The sequence below is a fragment of the Hordeum vulgare genome, chromosome 5H, assembly GCF_904849725.1.
Source record: "Hordeum vulgare subsp. vulgare chromosome 5H, MorexV3_pseudomolecules_assembly, whole genome shotgun sequence".
Classification (NCBI taxonomy): Eukaryota; Viridiplantae; Streptophyta; class Magnoliopsida; order Poales; family Poaceae; genus Hordeum; species Hordeum vulgare.
In genome coordinates this window covers 171,779,814-171,802,973 of record NC_058522.1, presented here as the reverse complement: position 1 = coordinate 171,802,973, position 23,160 = coordinate 171,779,814, and positions in this window count along the sequence as shown.

Genomic DNA, 23,160 nt, shown 5'->3' with positions numbered 1-23,160 from the left:
GCGTGGCCAACAACATGATTTATCATCTGAAATGACTGTCAGGCTGACTCTCCGTTCCACATAAGTTGCCATCCCAAGCCCTAGCTCAATGACTCACCCGAAGAATGCCTCCTTGAAAAACGCCTCCTTGAAAATGTTCATTTTCCTACACACGATTTTCTGAAATTTTGGGGCCACAAAATTATGTTAGTAAAACATTGCAAGATGAAGAGCAACTAGACATAGGGGTGCCTAGAGGAAATATCATGCATTACCACTACTTGGAACTCAAAGAATTAGGCATGCAAGCTCATTTTCAGTAGCACCAATTGCATCAAAATATGCAAAATATAAACTACAAAAGCAAAAACCAATTGGAGGAATGTGAGAGTCACATACCAAGAGAAATTCCGCAAAATTGTTTCGGAAAGAGAGTTCCGAGCAAAGAGATAAAAAAACAGTTTCTAGAGCAAGAACACGAGAGAGAGATAGGTAGAGAACTTTTTGTGGGGTAAGTGATGAAGTGAGATGAAGGGATAAGGGAGGGGGCCGTGGGCCCGATAAGCCACCAGGGCGTGCCCACGGGGTGGTCACGCCTCGTTGGCTTGTGGCCCATAGGTGCACCTCCCTACTGTAATTTTTGCACCAAAAGTTACTAAATATTCCATAAAAATATAATGTTAAAATTTTGTGGAAATCTTAGACATTTAATTTTTGGCTCATTTTTCTATTGCATGAAAACTCGGAAAACAGGAAAAATTAGGGAATTTTATTTTCCCTAAGTAAAGAAACACAGAATAAACTTGTGGTACACAGAGTTGTGAATACTCAATGCACCAATCACATGTCTTTCAAAAAGGATCCATTAATAAGGTTGATCAAGCCTTATTAACAACCATTACAATTGAAATGAAACCAAAGAATTTTCATATATCACTAGGTTACCTCAACGAGGATTTGCATCTCCCAAACAATAAGATTGTAATATATTTAGTTGGTAGTATGTAGAGGGATTTTCAAATCTCCAATGATACCCGTGGCAGAAGGCTCAATGAAATTAATATTATTAACAAAAGTTTTCTTTTTAGAAAATTCATGATATGTTGCTTGCCACCTACATGAAAAGTAACCATGTTTTGTGGCAATCTATAACAACCCATGTTGTGTTTAGAAAGGGTCTACCAAGGATGATCGACATATTGTCTTCCTCAGGCATATCAAGAATAAAAAAGTATGTTAAGATAGTAACATTTCTGACCATAACAGGAACGTCCTCGCAAATTCAAATAGGTAAAGAAGTGGATTTATCAGCCATTTGCAAAGATATCTCAGTGGGCATGAGCTTATTCAAATCATATCTTTTATATAGAGAGAAAGTCATCACACTAACACTGGCTCCTAAATCACATAAAGTATTTTTAACATATTTCCTTTCAATAGAGCAAGGTATTGTAGGTATACGAGGATCTCCTAACTTCTTAGCTACTCCACCATCAAAACAATAATTAGCAAGCATAGTAGAAATTTCAGTTTCAGGTATTTTTATTTGGTTGGTGGTAATATCCTTCATATACTTAGCATACGAATGCATTTCCAATATATCAGTCAAGCGAGTACGCAAAAGGATAGGTCTAATCATGTTAGCAAAGTGCTCAAATTCTTCCTCGTCCTAACGTTTAGAAGGCTTACGAGGGAAGGGCATGGGTTTCTGAACCCATGGCTCTCTTTCTTTTCCATGCTTTCTAGCAACAAAGTCTCTTTTTTCATAGAATTTATTCTTAGGGTTTGGGTTATCCAAAATTTTGATAGGTTCTATTTTAACATCATTATTAGGTTCCTTCTTACTATCTCGTGGATCTTATACTTGAACATCATTATTGTCATTATCATTATCACTATGTTCATGTTCACTACCAGATTGTATCTCAGCATCAAAAATAGAAACATTATTGTGATTTTCAATAGATTTTTATATAACAGGTTCACTAGGATCATGGAAAGTCCTATAATTTTTATTTGTCTTTAACTTCTTAGAAGAACTGGGTGTATCATCATTAATTCTATAAGAGTCTTGTTCAATTATTTTAGGCTGACCCTGAGGATGAAGAGGTTCCTTAGTCATACGACCTGCTCTAGTCATTACTCTAACAACATGAGCATTTCTATTATCATTTATTTTGGCAAGCCTATCATTTTGTGACTTAGCAACTTGGTCCAGTTAGGTGTGGACCACACAAACATGTTTACATAGAACATTAACATCATTAGCATTTCTGAACATCATGTCACTTAAACGGTCTGAAGTCCTTTTGCTTAGCAATGTAATTATCAAATTCATCCATGCATTGGCTAGGAGTCTTAGTGTAAGGCATATCCGTTTGATTAAAGGAATGGAGAGAATTTACCTCTACTACCTTTGGCGGGGTATCAAGGACATGTATTTCTTCAATAGGCGATAAATTCTTGACATCTTTAATTTTAATACCTTTCTCTTTCCTATATATTTTTGCTTCTTGCATATGTTCAGGGCTGGTGAATAGAATACCTCACTTCTTTTGAATGTGTTACAAAGGTGGTTCGACGAGTGTCCAATCATCGACACTTTGCAATATATATGTTATTCAATAATTTTTCACCTTTTCCAATAGTTCTTCCCCTGAAACAAAACCAACAGAACTATCTAGGAATTCCCTAGAAGCATCATTTAGCCCATTATAAAATATATCAAGAATTTCATTTTTCTTAAGAGGATGATCTGGGAAAGCTCTAAGTAACTCGAGAAGACTCCCCAAGCTTGATGGAGATTCCCTTCTTGAATTTGCACAAACTTAAATATTTCCTGTAATGCAGCTTGTTTCTTATGAGCAGGAAAATGTTTTTTAGAAAACTAATAAAGCATGTCCTCTGGACTACTCATACAACCAAGTCCCAGAGAAAGGAACCATTCCTTGGCCTCGCCTTTTAGCTAGAAAGGAAAAAAATCTTAAGCATATAATAGTAATGTATCTTTTCATCATTAGTAAACAAATAAACAATATCATTCCCCTTCATGAGGTGTTTGATGGTTCATTTTCATAACCATGGAAAGGATCAGACTCAACTATAGGAATCAATCCAGGGCCTATATAAATTCATAGTCCTTATAAGTGGTAAATATAGGAGAAGTGGCATATTTAGGATCATGTTTGATTTTCTCCATGATAGATTTTTCTTTCAGTTTGCATAGTAGTTTCTTGAAATCATCTCTATCTTTGCAAGCAAGAAAGTCTCTAGCTACTTTCCAATCCTAAACATAATGTGCAAGCACATGAGGCAACTCATATCTAATACGAGAGAGAGGTGTAGAAGGTGATTCATAATCTTCATCAGTTTCAACATTTTCAAGTTCTCTAGCTTTAGCAAGATGAGCATCAAGTAATTCATTCAGTTGCATAGCTTCAGTTTAATAAATTATAGAAGTAGAATTAGAATTAATTTCAAAATTAGCATCACCAAGTTCATGTGACATATCAAGACAAGCAAAAGTCGGTGGTGTAACAAGCAGATTCAAAATAGTAGGTGAATCAAAAGAGAGCTAGATGTGAGTTCCTTACCTCCTCTCGTGTGAGAGGCGATGATATTAGTTCGAGTATCTTTCAGATTCTTCAGTGCAAAAATTGGATATCCTCACAATAAATATATTTATGCTCCCCAACAACGGTGCAAGAAAAATGTCTCGATAACCGACAAGTGTAGGGGATCAGGACAGTCTTCACGGGTAGTATTACACCCTAATCTATTTATTCAACACAAGGGGAGCCAAAGAATATTTATAGGCCCTAACAGTTGAGTTGTTAATTCACCTGCACCAGGGATATCTATCTGCAGCAAGAGTTTAGTAGCATGGCAAATAATAGTTTTAGTGGTAAGAGTAACAACAACAATTTTGGTAACAATTATAACAATAGCAATTGAGTAGCAGGTATGACAGTAACAAGATTAGTAGTAACTTAGCAATATTGAGTATTTGTAAAGCATAGGCACATGGGTAAGTGATGGAAAGATATGGATGACATCTATCATGTTATAGTTACACACTAGAGCGACAAAGAACCAACTCCAATTCATCAATATAATGTAGGCAAGTATTCCGTATATAGTCATACATGATTGCGATAAGAACTTGCATGACTTCTTTTGTCCTACCCTCCCATGGAATCGGGGTCCTATTGGAAACTTACGGATATTAAGTCCTCCTTTTAATAGAGAACCGAAACAAAACATTAACACATAGTGAATACATGAACTCCTCAAACTACGTCAATAACCAGAAAGAATCCCAATTAGTGTCACATTGGGGTATGTGGACCAAGACACGTAATAGGTGCACACAACTTGCAAGATAGGATCCAAATCAATCTTATATTCATGAAAACATAATAGGTTCAAATCTGACATCTTGGCACTCGGGCCCTACTGAAAAGCATTAAGCATAGCAAAGTGTCGATGAACTAAAATATGGGGGCTTTAGTACCCAGACCTGTACACGAGCGGTCGCGGCCCCCGGACCGACAAGACCCTTCCGACAAAGCTATCTTGTCGGGAGGAGGAAAACCATAGAGCAACCACGCCCGGCAAGACACCTCTAGATCTCTGCCGCTCCACCTCACGAGACTAATTGTCAGCGTGAGTGACGTGTCGAATAGGCAGGCGGTTAGGTGGGTCTGGTTAGGGGCGCGCAGTTTCTTAAGTGACACCTTTCCTGCAGCGTATCAAGCCAATAGAAGGTAGATTGCCGAACAACACAGAAGGAGAGGCAATTCTTGCCGAGGAACGTCGCTTGCGCGCCACCACACGGTGCATTTAAGGTGTCTCTCTTTGTTCGTCATTGTTAGGTATTTCCCACTGTTGCTTCTTTTAGTAGTTGTGGCTGTTAGCTTGTGGTCTATTCTCCCATGAAAAGACTAATTTTTTCCATTGTGGTAACCCCTTGGACTATAAAAGGAGGTCCATGGCTACCTTTAGAAATGTCGACACTCTATTCATCAGTCTGTCGAGCACGTCTATATTGTGATCATCCACATAGTCCACCAAAACAAAGGATGTGTGATTTTACGCTTCTGAGCGACCCGAACCTGTCTAAACCCCATGCATGCAAATATGAGTGATGCTCCCGTATTCCCCACATAACCATAACAAAGGGACCTTGCCTATCCCATAAATCATCGGAACTCCCCCAACATCTTTGGCTCGCCAGATAGGGTGGACTTTGTGTAAGAATCTTCTCCAACACTGCGTGTTTTCTCCAACATCTTCGTCACGCTTACATGGTGTCGAAGAAGGCCACGCGAGCATCAGAAGTCATTCCATCTTCGTCCAAGCTAACCACACCGGCCGCTATGGGCGGTGGACGCGGAGACGAGCATCATACAATGCACACTAGAGAGCGCAATCAAAACATTGCATGGAGCTCCACAAACCACGACCCGCACCCAGCCGTTGTGACGTCCCAGGACGCACCGATGAGCTCCAAAGGCAGCACTGCAGTGGCGACAACGGCGAACGTCACGGTGAATGCCATGCCGAACGTCATGCCACATACGGATGTGCCTCCACCGTGCACTTTGCAAGACCACCAGAACCAATGCCACGGGGAAAGGGACCCTGACCGACATGCAGACAAGACCCCTGCATACCAATCTCAAGGTCCACAGGGCCAACATCGTCAACAACCCCTTTGTGAGAGTGGATAGCGGGTGATGATGCGGGGAGGTTCTCCTTCTGTAATTGCGAGGGCTTAGAGCGCCACCCAAACATCGCATCGCTCTATGCCTAGAACCAGGGGGAGGCCCTAGCACAGGCCTAACTGCTACTGAACTTTCCACCCGTGCAAGAAAATATGCAAGAATGAAGGGCAACCATTCAGAGTCTACTGAGCTTTGCGAATCACGACTGGCCAGATGCGGCAGAAGCTTTGCACGCACGTCACGCGGCCCCGAAGAGGACCACCACCGGACGCGACACAGGCGGAGCACCTATGGTGCAGTCGCCCCCACAACACCAACAACCTACCCGTGGGACTGATGTGCGGGATGGTATGTCCCACGCCTCGAAGGACCCGTGGCAGAAGAAAGATCAATGACAGGTATCTAAGGAGATGTGCAAGGAGGATGCACGCACCACCATCGAGAGGCGATGGGAGACACATCGCCAATCAAACGGTCATGCAGATCCAGTGGTCGATGAGCCATTACCGGGAGCACCTCGCATCCTACATTACGAGGTTGGTTGCCCGACATTCACCCGCGAGATAGGGCAAGTCCTCTGGCCTTCTAGCAGAGACTTCAAGCCAAAGTTGTCGTACTAGTACGATAGAAAGATCATCTCGTCAGAGTCCCTTGGCATGAGGATGCGATGAGAAAGTTGTCGTACTACTTATCGTTGGCGCTTAAGCCAAACGTGATGAGTTGGTTGGTGAACTTGCCGGAGGGATCTATTTCCTCCTGGGCGGATCTGTGCAACCAATTTTTTGGTGCCTACCATGGGGGTCACAACCTCTTCGGGCAACCAAGCGATTTGCATGTGATTCCTCACGTAGATGGTGAGACCTTCCGCAAGTATGTCCATAGTTTCAGCCGTGTGCAAAACAACATCCCGGACATCCACCCTGATGCGGTGATCACTGTGTTCCACCCGAACATACGCAAGGCAAGTAGTGAAAATCTGAGGGGTACGACAAGCATGTTGCCGCCTGCTCTAGAGACGATGAGGCCGCGATACGGGAGAAGACCGACATGCCATACTACAAGATTCACCTCACCAAAGACCACAACATCACCGAGTGGCGCCAAGTAAATCAGCTTGCTGAGAAGCAGAAGTGAGAGTATGAATGGCACGACAAGGTGAAAGGCTAGGATGGTGCAGGTGGATCTGGCAAGAACATCGCAGCCAACGCCACAACAAAGCCAACAGCAGAAGGAGAAACCTGTTTGACGACAAGACAAAAAAATTTGATGATCTAGAATCTCAAGATGATGAGGACGAATAAAGATCTGAAAACCAGGAGTTCAAGAAGGCTGTGGATGCTATGTTTGTCGATGAGGGCGCATCTTTGCCCTCCTCCCATAGGCAGCTCAAATAGTTGGCTCGTGAGGTTAACGCGGCAAAACCGGCGACAGAGGCAAGGAAACCCCTCAAATGGTCCATTATAAGTATCCAACGTATCCACTTCTCCAAATTCTTTTGCTCTCGTTTTGACCTCTAATTTGCATGATTTCAATGGAACTTAACTGGACTAACGTTATTTTCAGCAAAATTACCTTGATGCTATTTCTGTGTACATACAAAAGTTCTCGGAATTGGACGAAACTTTTTGTGAATTATTTCTGGGATTTACAATTAAATATGGAGCAAAGACCTGCAGGAGAAATGCTACCAGGGGCCACAAGCCAACATGACCCCCCAAGCAGCACCTTGATGGCTTCTGGCGCCCACGTGGCTCCTCCGACCGTAATTCCAGTCCTATAAAATCATATCTTCGGAGAAAAAATAATAGAGAATTTTTCATCGCATTCCACAAGACCGAGCCATCGCCACCTCCCGTTCTTCTTCCGGAGGGATTATCTGGAGTCCATTTGGGGCTCCAGAGAAGGGGATTCATCATCGTTGTCATCACCAACCCTTCTCCATCAACACCACCATGATGCTTACCACTAGGAGTAAGTAATTCCTTTGTAGGCTTGCTGGATGGTGGTGGGATTGGATGAGATACATAATGTAATCAAGTTAATTTAATTGGGCCTCATTCCTAGTATCCACTATGTTTTGAGATTGATGTTACTATTACTTTGCTATGCTCAACCATGGTCACTTGGGCCCGAGTGTCATGATTTCAGATCTAAAACTATTATGTTTTCGTGAATATAAGAGTGATTTGGATCCTATATTGCAAGTTGTAATTACCTATTTCGTGTATTGATCCGCATACCACAAGGTGACAACAATTAGGATTCTTTCTAGTGATTGCCGTAATTTTGTCACATATAATGACACAATGAGACGGTTTTTTCCATTTTTTGAATTATTTTTCAATTTTTCATGCTTATTTCGAAATGTGGTCAAAACAGCGGGTATGACCGTTCCTAGCTAGTGGTTGAATCTTGGAAAAATTATGGTGTTTCTGTGATAAAATAGATACTTTTGTATTTATAAATGATTTTTGGAAAAAATAAAGACCAATCTATAATGCAACTGCAGTTCAAATTTGACCCGCTTCCAAGTGAATGGACGATAATTTGTCTTTTTCACGAGTGGTGGATAAAAGCTTTTGACACCCAACCATTGGGACAATTGTACATTAAATATGGCCTAGTATTTTAGAAAAATTATTTGGTCCAATTTTACAACAAATATATGGTAGGTTCTTCACAAAAAAACACATTTTGGACACTCGAAAAATGGAAAATGAATTTTTCCGTCCAAAGAAAATGAAAACTTCCTTAGGCAACATTGTTTGCCATTCCAAGATGCACTCTTGTTTATAATATGAGATCATTTGAACAAACTATGCAATGAATGTGGACATAAGATTGATCATTTGGCTTGAAAGCCATGAATCTTCACACATGGTATCTCATTTCTAAGAACACTTTTTTTTTAAATTTGCCGTATTACAAGTTTACTATTTTACCTCGTAACTTTGTCACATATAATTACACAATGCCAAGGTTTTCATTTTCTTGATTTGTTTTTTGAATTTTTCATGACCATTTCAAAATGCGGTCAAAGCGACACGTATGACCGTTCCTAGCTAGTGGTTGAATCTTGAAAAAGTTTTGGTGTTTCTCTAATAAAATAGATACTTTTGTTCCTATAAATGATTCTTGGAAAAAATAAAGACCAATCTATAATGCAGTTGTAGTTCAAATTTGACCCGCTTCCACGTGAATCGACGAAAATTTATCTTTTTCACGAGTGGTGGATAAAAGCTTTTGACACCCAACAATTGGCCAATTGTACATTAAATATGGCCTAATGTTTTAGAAAAATGATTTGGTCCAACTCTCCAACAAATATATGGTAGGTCCTTCACAAAAAAACTCATTTTGGGCACTCAAAAAATGGAAAACGAATTTTCTGTCAAAAGAAAATGAAAACTTCCTTAGGCAGCATTGTTTGTCATTCCAAGATGCACCCTTGTGCATAATATGAGATCATTTGAACAAACTATGCAATGAATGTGGCCATAAGATTGATCATTTGGCTTGAAAGCCATGAATCTTCACACATGGTATCTCATTTCTAAGAACACTTTTTTAAAATTTGCCGTATTACAAGTTTACTATTTTACCTCGTAAATTTGTCACATATAATTACACAATGCCAAGGTTTTCATTTTCTTGATTTGTTTTTTGAATTTTTCATGACCATTTCAAAATGCGGTCAAAACGACACGTATGACCGTTCCTAGCTAGTGGTTGAATCTTGAAAAAGTTTTGGTGTTTCTCTAATAAAATAGATACTTTTGTTCCTATAAATAATTTTTGGAAAAAATAAAGACCAATCTATAATGCAGTTGTAGTTCAAATTTGACCCGCTTCCAAGTGAACCGACGGAAATTTTTCTTTATATGAGAGGTGGATAAAATATTTTGACACCCAACCATTTGGTCAATTGTAGATTAAATATGGCCTAGTATTTAAAAAAATGATTTGGTCCAATTTTGTCACTCCGTATGACAGAGAGGTATCTCTAGGGCCCACATGGTAATACAACATCACAAGAAGCTTGCAAGCAATGTGATAAAGGAGTTAGTGTGACATCCCCGGATTTGTGCTACAGTAATCATTGTAATTAAGCTAGAGTGACCCCCTTGATCAGTGCCTAATCATTTTGTTAGACAGTGCATGAGCAATATGGATCTCCTATCTCATTTCAAATTCCGCTATTAAATACCATAGGATTTTAATGTTCTAAAATAAATCCTCAAAAAGCGTAGGAAAAATGTTGCACAATGCTTGGAAATTTTAAAAAAAATGTTGCTAAGGAAAACAACATCACCTTGGTGTTGGTGTGGACCCCACCATCCAAAACAGAAGCTTAAAGCATTTGAAAGTAATCATAAATTCAATTGGGAAATTAAAATAGATTCCAAAAATGCCAAACATGATGTGGCCATGTAGAATATTGCAAAATATTTGTTGGACCTTGTTGCACATTCTTACTGTAGAAAATTAATGCAAAAAGAAAATAGACCAGAAACTGAAAAAGGGAAAACAAAACAAAAAGAAAAAGAAAAACCACTTCCCCTGGCCGGCCCTGCTTGCCGACCCAACCGGCCCCTCGCCAACCACCGCTGGCATCTACATCGCCGGCCACCGCCTGTCCCTTGCCAGTCCTCCCCACGCCTCTGCATCCCCTACAAGCGTGGTTAGCCACCAGGGCTCCGCCCGTCCCCTCCCCTTCCTTCCAACACCGGTGAGCTCCAGGGGCACTTCGGCTGCCCCGTCGCGCTGCCCCGACCCTGCGACCCTCCGGCGCCCCCTCCCTAACCCCCGACCGCCGCGCGCGCTCCGGTCGCGTGTAGCTGCCCGCAGCCCACGCCGCGCTCCCCCACCACACCGGTCGCACCGGCCCCCACTCTAGCCGCTCCGTGCCTCGTGCCGCCTGCCCCGCCGCCGGTGGCCGTCGCTGCCCTCCGGGATGTTGCCCCCTCGCCGCTACCCCCTCCGGCCGATGGCTTCGGCCGGCCGGGCCTGTTATCTCGTGCAAATAACCTCCCCTACTGTGTGGTGTAAACAACCTTGTGTGATGTTAATGTAGTGTGGATGAAGTAGCGATTAGTAGATCCTTTCACACTTGTTTTTTCCCTCACGCATCTAGATTTTTTTTCTAAGATGGTTATGCTTATCATTAAGTCAATGTTACAAGCTGAATCTTCGTGCCCTTTTCTTTTCATCCGATGCTGATACCTCAGCTTGATCTGTCGACGGAGCAACAGCTGCTGGGGATGTGCAACCTACAGCAGTCGTCAGAGCAGGCCGATGAGGCGCTCTCGCAAGGGCTTCAGCAGTTGCACTAGTCACTAGCCGATGCGGTGGGCACTGGCCCTACCAATGACGGTGAAGATGCTTCCAACTATGCCACTCTCATGGCTCTATCTCTTGAGAGGCTCGACAACCATGAGAGCTTTTATCGTCAAGTCAATATTTCTCCCTTCATATTCCTTTACTCACGCATGTGTTATGCTCATCACCCTGTTAGTTGGATCAGTTAACAGTTTGGTACTGTGTAGGTCAGGCGAAGAAGTAGATACCCACCCGTAATTCAGTACTTCAGTTCGTTCATTCAGGTGCTTGAAACTTGTGAAGATAGCGACGAGGATCTTTGACTCGGCTGTGCCAGTCCTATTTGTTGTTTTCAAGTCCCAACATGTTCCTTGGTTGAAATTTCTAGTGAATAATTTGATTATGTAGGAGAACAACTATTTCTGCTGTAGATCATGCCTCATGTCGGGGTGAATTCAAGTGGATATTTGTCTTTACCGTAGGACTTTAATGTACCGAAAGAAAAATTCTTTTGGATTCTATAGACAGCAAGTATGCTCCTGATGTTTTCAATTCCCAATATGTGACTTCATTGAAATTCGTAAGGGGTAATTTGATTTATTCCAGGAGTACAAGTGCAACTATTGCTGTTGTAGCTTAACAAATCAATTTAAATCTCTTCTAATGGTACTGTTCCCAATATGTTTTCAAGTCCCAGAATATGCCTTCGTTGAAATTCGTAGGGGATAATCTGATTTATTATAGAAGTAGTACTACAATTGTTGCCGTTGTAGCCCATGCCACATGTTGGTATGTATATTCTAATGGATCTACCAACAATATATTAGTTGTTGAAATAAATATATGGAACTAGTACTACAATATATTTTGGTCTTCTCATGTTATTGTTCAAAAAAATGAATTTCCTACTGTATTTCTCGATAACAAAGTCACTTAACTTCAGATTAGCTGGATTTTTTTAAGAAATCCTGATGCTTACTCCATTTTATTTCTCCGAGTATGTAGCACTGGCAACAGCTTCCTCTGTCTGTCGTGTTTTTTCTTGTCAAGACTTACAACTATTCCGGAAAATGCAGGTTTTTGTCAAGGCCAGTTATGCCATCATCTTCGCTCTGGTGGTCACCATTCTGCTTCCTCCCCTCCCGTGGTTCAACAGCACAACATGTAGCACTTTGGGTAATCTACAAACTGTGTGGTTACTCTTTCACTCTGGTGCCATATGTCCTTACACTGTCTTGTTTCTCAGAAATTTTACAACCTCGTTCTTGTTTTCGATCGTGTAGTGTAGGTCTTGTTGATTGTTGACTTGGAATGAGGATAATTTTTAGTTCAGATCTAACATTTGCTTAGCAAAGATGAAATTATGTGATGAACCTTGCCATGCCACATTAATGTTCCATAATAATCTCTGTTCCATTAGCTGGATCATTAGGTATGTGTGTGTTGTTTTAGTTTCTGTTGCATTAGTTGAGCAGTAATGATTTTCTTAGTACTCCCGCTTGTTCTTATCTACTTACTGGAGTAGTAACTACAACAATATTATTTGGTTTGATAGATTTGTTATTTTGGTGCTCAAAATTTTACATGCATGGATTCTGAGTGAACTTATTCTTGTAGTATTCTTGTAGGTCTTTTCATTTCTATGATCAATTTAGTTAGAGTTGCACATGTTAGTATATTATATACCAAAAAACTCCTAGCTAGTGAGAAAATTTTAGACACTCCATGTACACATATTGATTAGTGTTAGTCATACTATTTATGTACATGGAATTTTTTGCCAATTCTTGCTTACAAGCTATTGGATCCATCATTGTCTAATGTTTGATGGTGTTTACACCTTATTCTTATTTTTTGCATAGGTGAAGTACGAAGCCAAGTGTGAAGCTATGCTGCCTATCAACAAAGAATAGCATACATATTGTAATAGTAGTGAGTAGTAGACATATCTGGGTTGCTGTGAAGTGTAAAGATTGTCTGTGAAGTGTAAAGATTGTAAACTGCGAAGTTATGCAGTTTCTCAACCTTTGAAGTACTGCATTTTGTGAAGCTGTGCACCTATGAAGTTATGCATTTTGTGAAGTTGTGAATTATTTGGGTTTTGTTTGGACCATTTTGTTTCGGCTCTAAACTTAGTTGGACTGCAAAAAGGTCGATGCCCAAAAAAGAATTAGAATAAAAAGTCTTGGGCCTAAAAAAAGAGTTGACTGTAAAAATTTTTAGTTAAAAGGCCGCATCTCTTAAAATAAAAGGCCAAGGCCCAAACGATAACTAGACTAAAAAGGTTGTGGCCCAAAACAAGAGTGGACTATAAAAAAATTGATCAGTCAAGGGTTGTATCCCAGAAAATAAAAGGGCAAATTACTAGGCCCGGCCCATGCAACTAAGAAAAGTAAAGAGAAAAAACATTTAATGCATTGAATTATTGGGCTTGGCCCATGTAGACGCCCGGAATGGATCCGACTGATTCTAATTTATAAGCTTTTGTTTGGTAGTAAATGCTTACGACCAATCCGGAAGAAAGGTCGTTATAGTTCATTAGAGATGCTCAGCTTTTGACCGTCTTCTTTGGTCGTAAAAAGGTTGCAAATAGAAATCAACGACTATCCGGCGACCAATATTGAAGGTCGCAAGTTAGCATATTTCTTGTAGTGATTTCGGATGGGGTAATAAAAGCTGTAGAAGAAAAGTTAGAGCTAGAGATTTCAATTCCTAGAAAATTACATGATGAATGGGAATCCTCCATTAAGATCAAGATTATAAATTTTGAGTGATATGCTTTATTGATTTGTGTGCTAGTGTTTCCACAATTCTCTTTGTGATGTGCTTGATCTTACCATATTTAAGAATGTTCTCTCATTTTTCACTTGGTGGATTCTACTATTAAAAATCCTATGGGAAGAATTAATGATGTACTTATTCTTGCAAATAGGAATTATGTGCCCATAGATTTTATTGTCCTTGATATTGATTGTAATACGTTTTGTCCAATAATTCTTAGTAGACCGTTATTGCGTACTATAGGGGTCGTGATTGATATGAAAGAAGGGAATAATAAATTTCAGTTTCCACTAATAAAATGCGTGGAACACTTCCATAGAACTAAGATTAAATTACCATATGAATCAATCATGAGGGCAACCTATGGATCAATCACTAAGAATGACATCACATAAAATCTATGCTATATGCTTAGCCAGGGGCGTAAAACGATAGCTCTTGGTGGGAGGCAACCCAATGAATAAAATTTATTTTTCACTTTTGCTTTCTATTTTCGAGTGTTTTCAGAATTATGATACTGTTATACTTGTGTTTTTTTTATTTAGTGTTTTTGCCAAGTAAAGCGTTTGGGATCATGTTGGGTGTTAGTTGCTTTAATCCTGTTGAAAAACAGAAACTTTTGCGTCCACTAGAAAAAATACTAAAAATCAAAAAAACATCAAGAGTGTCTGAATTTGTTCCAAAACAATTATATACAAATTCCCTGCATTGTGCTAATTTTTGAATTAAAGAAGTATGCGTAAAATTCAAGTCTTTACACACTGTTCTATTTTTGACAAATTCTGTTTTCCTTGCGTTATGTGCTTATTTTGATGATTGTATGGCTTGTATTGGGGGGGGGGGGGTAAAAGTCATGTTGAAGTTAGAATACAGTAGGTATTCTGCAAAAAAAAATTTGAATAGGTTTTCAGCAGTACCTAAAGTAAATTTTAGTTTTCTTCTACTAATGTATATCACAAAAAATTTGTTGAGTTTCCTGTGATTGAAGTTTTCAAGTATTGAGTGAGATCACGATGGATGAAGGAATAGGGAGTGATAAAATCCTAAGCTTGGGGATTCCCCATGGAACCACAATGTAATATCCAAGGTGTAACTAGCAACTAAGCTTGGGGTTGCCCCTGAAGGCATCCCCTCTTTGTTCTGACAACCATCGGTAATTTTACTTTGAGTTATATTTTTATCGTCACATATCATGAGGTTTCCTTGGAGCATCTTGTATCATTTGTGTCTTTTATTTCTTTGCTGGTTAGTTTTTCATAATAAACCTTGCTGTACACACCCATTTGAGAGAACAAAATTATTCCATGATTTTTTAGAATATCTGGTTATTCTTCCCTCAAATTATTTGCGCCATGGAATTTCTCAAGTGCTTCACTTATATCGATTTGCGCATGGTGATGCTGTTATTTTGAAGAATTTTATATCATGCTTCAATTATATTATTTTGAGACTAGTAGAAATTTTGACAAAATCCTCTCTTGCTTCACTTATATTATTTTGAGAGTTGAAATTTTTAAAGAAACTTGTGCTGTCGTTCTTCACTTATATTTGATTGAGAGCTTCATATTTGCAATGGCTATTTTATTTAAATGGAATTAGTCCCAAAGTGATGAAAGTCCATGAAATAAAAAATAAAAAATTCATGAATATCATTTGATATTAAACTTGATTGTTTGCAATAGCTTTGAGATATGAAGATAATCATGTGTGAGTTATGTTGATAAGTACTTATGCTCTAGTAAAAATATGCATGCACCTGTCACATCCCTAACCCTTAAGCAAGATAGCATTGTGCTCATGTCTTATTTGCATTTGCATCTAAGAAGTTTCAACAAAAACAACAAAGTGGCAAAGGAAATACTCAAAACCCTAGCCACCATTTCAATTAAAGGAAATCTCAAACTAGTTCAAAATCAATGAACCCAAAATGGCCTCAAGAAATGTTCAAACTTTCTGATAAATCATGAAAGTAAATGAGCATTGGAGAAAACTATTTTCTTGACACTTTAAGCTTTTTAATTTGATGCAAAAAGCCACTCGTTTCAAATTTAAGATTTGAAATCAGAAACTATAATTTTCCAAAAATGTTGAAAACCTTGGAAATGGTTGGGGATATTATAACAAATATTTCAGCAGGTCTAAAATAGTTTTTACTTTTTATTTTGGAGCTGAATTAATTAGCAAAACAATAATTAGCAAAATAGAAAAAACAAAAACAGAAGAAAAAGGAAAAGAGTTACCTGTCGCCTAAGCCTGGCCCGGCCCATCTCCTCGCTTGTCCCCTCCCTCGCGCCAGTAGGCAGCAGGAGGTGGCCGCCGCCTCTTCCGGCGCGGCCATGCACCTGCGTGCCTGCCTGGCCGCCGCCTCGCGCTGGCGACGACGGGGATAAGCTCCCCAGAGCCTCCCCTATCCATTCCCCGCCTCGGTTCTCCTCCTCTTCCCGGATCTCCTCCTCCTCCTTGCTGCCGCCATTAGAGCCGAGCTCGAGCTCGAGCTGCCCGTGCCCCTGGCCTTAGGATTCCCTCCGAGAGCACGCCTTTAGCTCCGCCTCGTCGCCCTGGTCATCTCTGCAGAAGCCGAAGCTTCCTCGAGCCCTGCAACGCCCGCAACGCCGTCGTCTTCCACCTCCGGTCGCCGGACCTACCCCGTCGATTCGTCGCCCCCAGGCCTTCCCCGAGCCGTCTAAGCTCTGCTCTGCACTCCCCGTGAGCATGCGGTCGTTTCCCCTAAGTTTTCCCCGTCGATCCCCTCCTCTAGCTCTAGTTTCACCGGAGCCCGACGAGGACCGCCGCTGCCGCTCGTCGACGGTAGCCCTCCGATGATCAGCTCGTCCTTCCGAGGGCACCAACAGCTCCAGGACGACGCGTAGATGCCATAGCAGCTAAGAACCGCGCGTAGATCCCCCTAATTCAAAGACCCCGATGACGCCCGAGCCTCGGCCGCCGCTCCGGCTCGTCGCCGACGCCTCTTCCGGCGACCCTAGCCTCCCTAGTTGGTCCTGCCAGTTCGGCCACTTCGCGAGCATGCTGTAGCTGCCAACCGCGTGCGTTTTGGTGCTGTGCAGCGCCGTCTAGGTTGCCTCCGGCGAGCCCTCCGCCGCGGGTCTGGTCGCCGGCGACCACCCGTCGGTGGATGTCGACGTGGCCGACCATTAGGGCGTAATCGCCCTCCCCTCAGTCGCTGCCAAAGGGCCCCACGCCTGGTCAAACCCCAATTAGGGGCTGGTCAGCGCGGGATTAGTCCCAGAGAGGCTGACCAGTGGGGCCCCCCTGTCAGGTTTGACCTGAACAGGTCGGCTGACCTGCTGACGTCAGCCTGATGCAGTAAATAGAATTTCCAGTTTAAAACTAATTCAGGAAATTGCTAAAATTTGTAAAAATCATAGAAATTAATCTGTAACTCCAATGAAAATAATTTATATATGAAAAAGTATCAGAAAAATTCAAGGATTCTGATTATGCTATTTTCAACCATGTTTGAAAAAATTACAGAACCCTAAATTGTGAAATAAGGAATAATTCAATTCTTTTAATCACTTTACAAATGGAATTTGCAAAAATATTCAAATTTCATTATATATGCAATGATCACACACTGCCCTAATTACAAATCAGTATCATAACATGACATTTCATGCATGTTAACATCAAGTTGAACCGAGCATCAGGTCGAATCAATTAAACCGGTATCCGAGAATACCCCGTTTGAATTGCTATTCGAATGTGATTCAAATCAACTCTAAACCTATTACATGCTGAAAATAATAACTTATCACCTTGCATTCTCATGCCATGCTCATGCATCATTTTGAGTGCATATGATTGCTATTGAATGTTGCCATTCATTTCGGTAGGCTCCGCACCCCCGGATTCCACCGAATATCCGTCTGACGGATATCGTTCCTCCTCTGAGCAACAAGGCAAGCAACCCTTTTGATCATCTCGATAATTTCCATTTTCTTGCTCCTGCACTTATTTATTGCATTAGGATCAAATGCTTCAACTGCTTTTGCCACGATAGTTGGACCCACTTCCTTTGCATGACTTAACCTTGTCACAGTAAATAGCCGAACCTTGCAACCTAGCATACATGGTAGTTGCTTGAGCTATGATGTGCCTTATCCTGCTATGCATGCTATGCTTAGAGTTGTGTATGGTCTGTCATCTGGGGGATGAACAGAAATGCGGAATGTGTTCGGTGAGCAAAGGTTGTGTGTTGAATTTGATTTGGTAAAGGTACCGGTGAAAGGCTGTGTAGGAGTACATGGCGGGTTGTTTCATTGGAACCGTCCTTAGGAACTGAGTTCCTTGTATGTAATCCAAGATTAGATACTACCACATTCTAGGCCCTGAAATATGACCCCGCTCGGCCTATTAATCGCGTAGTACCCGGTCCAGGAGTTGCAAGTAGTTTCTCGTGTTTATAGTAATGCTGGAGGCCGTGCATGGTGCTGACCTGAGAGGTGGGCCGTGATGCGGTAGGCAGTGGCACGGTGTACCAAGTGGCACCCGGATGGTGGGCTTGGGAACCCTACGCACATCGTTTGAGGCCGTGGCGGAAACCTCGGCCGGACTTCTGTACGGGTTACTCTCAGATAGGCGATAAACCTGGACTAGGTGCTAGTGTGGTTAACGGTCGTGGCCGACTCCCTCGCTGGGCTTCCGCTTGAAGGTTGCCGAGGTGCATGACGTGCACATGGCGATAAGTGGCGAGAGCGTGTGTGACGAAGTACACCCCTGCAGGGTTATGATCTATTCGAATAGCCGCGTCCGCGGATATGGACTACTTGGAGACATATGTTGTTCATAGATAACTTCAATGGCTACTCATAAAATTGTCAAGATAAGTGTGAGTGTCGTGGACGGCATTTCCGTATGGACACGGAATGATTCCACGATAGTGTATTGTTGTGGTGTTAGTGGACTCGTGTGCGAGAAATCAAGTTGTCAAAACTAATTTCAAAGTGCAAGTTGTCTATCCACGAGTCAAATGCTGGCTTCCCGCATGAAACCCCACAATACCTTTTGATACCTTGCATGAGTAGTTAGCTCTCCTAAAGTCTTGCTGAGTACCTTCGTACTCATGTTTGCTTAATAAATGTTGTAGAGGTTGCTAATGACCCTAATGGAGGGTTCTTCGTAGACATCAACGACGACGAGTAGCTGGTGTCCCAGCTACGCTCTGGCCCTACGTCGGCTCTGTAGTATAGTCAGGCCATGTGCCTTCTAGCTGCACTGTCTGTACCCAGACAGTTTATAACTCTTCCGCTGGCTTGTATTGTATGACTTCTATTATGGGTCGTGAGACCCTTAATGTGTAATATTATGTGTGTGGCTCTTCCGAGCCTCTTAAATAAAGCTTGTATGTTTATGGTTATGTTGTGATGCCATCGATGTATCTATACATATCGGTATGCCATGCGTACGTGTGTCTTACTTGGTATGTATGGGGTTCGAATACCTAGTCGTGAACTTTAGTAGCACTCCTTACAAGGAAATGCCCCTTTGTGATCCAATGAGCCTTGGTAGTTCGCTACTGCTCCGGACACATTGGTTGACCGGCATGTGTCCTTCTTAGCTGCTGTGTCTGTCCCCTTTGGGGAAATGTCACGCGATGTAATGGAGTCCTTGTAGCTTGCTACGACTCGTCTACATTCGCTGATGACCGACACCTGCTTTGTTGGGTCATGTATGCCTGTCCTTGTGCGGTACTGCCACTTTGGTTTATGACTAGACATGTCGATCCGGGTTCTTTGACATTGGATTGCTAGCGACGCTATCGCATACGTGAGTCAAAAGACGCAAACGGTCTCGGCTAAGGTAAGGCTGCAGCCGTGGAGTTAACCGTGCGTGAGACCACAAAGGGATGCGATGTGTTACAGGCTGGATTCCTATGGCTTAGGATCGGGGTCCCGACAGCGTTGGTATCAGAGCCTGACTGACTGTAGGATTACTAAGCCAAACTGGTCGAAGTTGAGTCTAGAATTGCTTTAGTTATATATAAGGGAATTGTTTGTGGAAGGGAACGTAAGGCTCTTGTTCTCTTCCCAAGTTATTCTATTCTGGTCATCCTCGTCTTTTCTGTGGGAATTAAGGACTAGGTTACTCATCTTCTCCTAGGCTCGTGTTTCCGATCGGTAGCTTATAGGACTACAGGTTGAGAGATATTGGGTTTCTTTTACTCCTAGGAAGCAGGAAGTTAGTTTGGTGACCAGAGAGTTGAACTTGATAGTTGAGTGGTTACGCTATTCCATATTGGGTTGTCTCAAATTTGTTTTGAGCATTTACAGCCGTTATGCTGCCCAATTTTGCATTCAGAGCTCTAATGCTTTTGCATTACTCTCTATTTACAGATGCCTGGCCGTCCTTCTCGTCAGGTGGTACGTCTGACCAGGTGCATTGATGTACCGGGTCATACGGCCATGCTGGTCAGGGTGATGTCGGTGTGCGGTTACCGCTGGTACCCCGAGTACACAGTGGAGGAACAGTACCGGGATTTCAACCAGAGCCAGTACATCTGCACTGTTAGGGTATTCCCAGACTACCCTGGAGCTGAGGAGCCAATCCATTGGTCCTATGGGTTGGGGGTCACCGTTGACATGGCAGTACAAGATGGTGCCTATTCAATGCTAACTATTATGAGAGCGAGACATGCACTGCTGCAGAATTCAGAGTTCTGCTATATTCCGACCTCTCAGTCTGGTGAAGAGGGATACCTCAGTGGAGTCTATTTTGAGATGGAGGATCCACTTCTGCAGTCCACTGTTGAGATGCTAGAGAACAGAGACAGGGATGCTCGTGCTCTCCGCATGGAGCTTTATGCTACCCGTGCCCGTCTGTGGACAGCTCTGACGCAACTGGCACCGGTAGTCCAGACATGGTATGGAGAGATGGAGATGCTGAACCCTGTTAGAACCCATCTTCCGGCCCACGTTGACTGGCCAGCTATAGGAGGAGTCACACCTCTTCGGGGACCCCTCTTACCACCAGTCAGGGGACCAAGGCCACATCCGTGTCCTTATGGATCCCAGGGATCTCAGGCTAGAGTGTTTCCTGATCCGCAGGTTGAGCTTCCAGGTCATGGAGGTAATCTCTATGAGATGTTCTATGCAGATGCCTGAGCTTTGAGCGGAAGGATAGTATGGTAGTAGCCGTACATTCACAGTCCTGCGTGACTTGTGAAGTATGGTAGTAATGTGAAATGAATTCCGGAGGCCTAGATAATTAATGTATAGGAAGCTTGTAAGCCTCTGATGAGTAGTTTCACAATTCCAGTAGTTTGCCCTTCGGTTAAGGGTGTATTGAACTATGTAAGGGTGTGTATGATCCATGGTGTATATATAGCAGTTGCTTGTTACCATGCTGTTCGGATATTCATTTCCGCATTCCGTGTGTTCAGTACATTCTTAATCCATAGCTAGTATTGATATGATATTGGTCTAAGCTATGAGTTTGTTTGTCAGGATGGTGTTCACCAGGTTGAACCGTGCCCCTGCTCATGAGCAAGGTGAGGGTAGTCAAGCGTCGCAGGAAGACCTGCCTCACCCACCTTCTCTGGTGGAAGTGATGCTTGAGGCAGAAAGAAACAAAAGGGAGACCAACCGACTGCTAGAGCGTACTGAGCAGAATACGGCTCGACAGCCTAGGAATGCTGCAGTGTCCCTCAATGACTTCGTGAAGCTGAATCCTCCAAAGTTTCATCATTCCATCGATCCCCTCGACGCTGATGACTGGCTGTGCAGCATCTCACGCAAGATTCGCTCTGCAAATGTGTCTGAGGCCGACAAGGTGACCTTCGCGACGTATTTCCTGGAGGGACCCGCCAATCTGTGGTGGGAGAATTTTGAAGCTATGCGTCCCGCTGAACCAGTGGCCACATGGGCGGACTTCAGTGCAGCTTTTCGTCTGCACCATATTCCAGAGGGCCTGATGGACAGAAAGAGAGAGGAGTTCTGTGCCTTCACTCAGGGCAAGTTGTCTGTGGATGCCTATAGCCGCGAGTTCGGTAACCTCGCCCACTATGCAACAGAGGAGGTGTCTACTAACGCCAAGAAGCAAGCGAGATTCTGTAAGGGTCTGAGCCCTGAGCTCCGTCGTGATCTGCGCCTCCATGAGTGTGCAAGCTTTCAAGCCCTAGTCAACAAGGCGATCAGTGCCGAGACTGGTCATACTGCCTTCGAAGCCACAGGGAAGCACTCCCGTGACTTTGGCTCATCTTCTGGTTCCGCGTTTCCAAAACGCAGGCTGTGGGTTCCAAACAGTTCTCTGCCGCCAAGATACAGTCCGAGGCCATCCTACGTGGCGCCTCAGACGAATCAGGCCAACCCTCCAGCAAAAGCTTATGGTGGTCCAGCTAGCAATGCTGCACCACGTGCCAACCAAGTGATATGCTACAAGTGTGGAGAACCAGGGCATTATTCCCGTGAGTGTCCTCAGAATGTGGGTGCCAAGCAACCCGGAAAGTCCGTCGGGCAAGCCAAGTCGGGCAAAGCTTATTATGTAAAGCCAACTCCTGCACGTGGCCGTGTGAACTATGTGTCAGCAGAAGAAGCCGCAGAGGATCCCGACGTCATGCTGGGTACGCTTCTTGTTAATCATCACCCAGCGTCTGTTCTCTTTGACACTGGGTCTTCTCATTCCTTCATTTCAGAAAGTTATGCACAGTTGCATAACATGTCATTTTGTGATATGCCAATCCCATTGGTCGTCCAAACCCCTGGTAGTAAATGGCAAACCTCTAGGATAACCTATGATAATGAAATTCTAGTAGACAGGCTAGTTTTTCTAGCCTCATTGATAGCATTGAAATCTTCGGATATTTATATCATCTTGGGCATGGACTGGATGTCAGCTCACTATGCCAAGATTGATACTCATTCTAGAAATGTCCAGCTTACCCATCCCTCGGGTGAGATAGTAAATGTCTCTACTCGAGTTGCCAAATGCCAACTCTATTCCCTAAATGCCAACCCTCTTCCGGAACTTGAAGACATTCCGGTAGTCCGTGACTTCCCGGATGTTTTTCCAGAGGAACTGCCAGGAATTCCACCTCACAAAGATGTAGAGTTTGTGATAGATCTTGTTCCGGGAACTGTTCCAATAGCCAGAAGACCTTATAAGATGGCACCCCTAGAGCTAGCCGAACTTAAGAAGCAATTAGATGAGGCCTTGAGCAAGGGTTTCATTCGTCCTAGCTCTTCTCCTTGGGCTTGTCCCGTCCTCTTCGTCAAGAAGAAAGACGGAACGGATCGGATGGTTGTAGATAACCGACCAGTTAATCTGGTCACCATTAAGAACAAGTATCCGCTCCCCAGGATCAACGACCTGTACGATCAGCTCGCTGGATCCTCAGTCT